Source organism: Electrophorus electricus, unplaced genomic scaffold (genome assembly GCF_041902795.1).
Source record: "Electrophorus electricus isolate QZ-2024a unplaced genomic scaffold, ASM4190279v1 Scaffold48, whole genome shotgun sequence".
NCBI classification, from domain to species: Eukaryota; Metazoa; Chordata; class Actinopteri; order Gymnotiformes; family Gymnotidae; genus Electrophorus; species Electrophorus electricus.
Window position 1 is genome coordinate 908285 of NW_027658766.1, and position 2137 is coordinate 910421.

The window sequence follows — 2137 nt, forward strand, 5'->3', positions numbered from 1 at the left end:
AAGCACTTGTCTGAGAGGAAGATTTGTATGCCTGTAATTCTGTTGTTGAAGAGCCTATAAAATCAAAATAGGCTTTTAAATTTGAAATTTTAAACTCAAATAAATACAGCCTTATTTTACATGCCTAAACACACACACACACAGTTACCTCACAGTGTGAATATTGTTGTTGGTGGAGAAAGTATCGTAGATCCTCTTTGCTGACACATCAGTGATGTCATTGTGACTGAGGCTGAAATTAGATGGATTATAATTACCACATTGTTCAGGATTCCCAAACACACCTCCCTCTACTAAATCACCGCGTAGTAGTACAAACACCTGTAGATTTATATATCAATGAATTAAATTAATGAACGAATGAATGAATAAACGAATGACTGAATTAGCAAATGAATGAATAAGCAAAGAAATAAATAGTATATTTGTGTCAGTGGACCTGAGTCATTAATGGCCAGATAATTATGCATTCTGACATTTTAAACAAAATATCATTTCTTTCAGTTCCTGTACACATGACTTGTTATCTATCAGGCATGAAACTGTAAATCATAAAGAGTCTGTTATGCCTTATTTCTCTTTTTAATGAGAACATGTGTTTCTACAAGCAGTCTGGATATTTTGTAGACCACAGAGGTCCATCTTGCCAAGTACAGGAAGTGATCAGTGAACCAGGCAGCCAGTGAGAGAGGTCGTCATTTCCAAATAAAATCACCAAGAAAATCAAGCTTTTTGCTGTTTGCTTTTGAAAAAAATAAGTCCTTGAAGGAACACAGGATATGACTGAATGAGCAAAGTTACATTTATATAGAGCCTTTCAAGGAACATACAATGCTTTACAATGAACACACACAGCTTCTATGTTCAGTCACATGCCAGATTTTGTGTTAAATTGTGAGAAAAAGAGTAAAATGTGTTATATCTATGTTAGTGTTCACTGTGCACTCAACAATCAAGACTCTCTACACATTCCTCCTCCCGCTTGTCCACTCACTCCAGGATGTGGGCTTTGTGCTGGTGTGCGAACAGCATCTGCAGGCAGTGGTTAGTGAGCTGACAGTGGCTAAGGTCCAGTTCTGACAGCCCTTCAGAATGTTCCAGAAACAGCGCCAGTGACCTACAGGCCATATCAGTCCCCACACAGAGAAGAGACAGGAACTGGAGCAGCATGGCTTTATTGCAGCTGAACACTCTCAACATTCACCAACATGTAGAGTCACAAAACACTAACACACTCACATAACTACTAACATTAATGCTATTTACACACATTTTGTTTCAAATGATAAAATTATTTTCCCTTTTCCAGAATGTTTCCCTAGTTTGTGTGGTGTTGAGTCATTGGCTTACTGGGCAGTTAATTTTGGATTAATATAAATATTTCACTTAAATTTACCAATTTCCTCCAGAAAGTCATTTTATTCTAGGTAAATATCCATGGATATTGCTGATTACCTGACAGGAGTCTCAATAAAACCTAAATGATGCTGGCACAAAATGACTTTTGAGGAAACTCGTGAAAAACACATAAACGTACATAAACGTTTATATAACACTCCCTAAACAGACCAGTTCTGTGTTAAAATTCTGATTGTGAGAAAAGTTCAAGCCTGAGACGGGAGACATGTTAGAGCAGTGGCTCAATGTTCTCCAACTCCGCCTTTGGTATGGAGGTGAAAAGCAGGCTGAGAGAGACTGCTGTGCAGTGCTGGAGGATGAAGCGCAGGGCAGCACAGTGGACAGAGTCCAGCTCTCTGCTGTTCAGGTTGATGCAGTTCTCTGCTGAACTCAACAAGCTGGACACACAGTGAGCAGAGCCAGTCTGATAGATCTCTCTGATGATGGACATTACAAAGCTGGAGCTCAGCCTGGGGAGAAGACACACATACACACATTTCCAGGTCTCATGCTGTACAGTATAATTAAAGTGTTTGGACTGTTACTAACTGTGTGAACAATCTGAGCCACACAACACATGACTGTATTCTCTCACCTTCTGATCTGAAGTCTGGCCAGTACAGGCAGAAGGTCTCTGGGATTTTGTTACTTAATGTTGGGGATGTGTAATGCTCCCATGAGCTGGTGGAAGCTCGTCTTCTTTGTCGTAACGTCACTTATGCAAGACTTATGTCAAGAG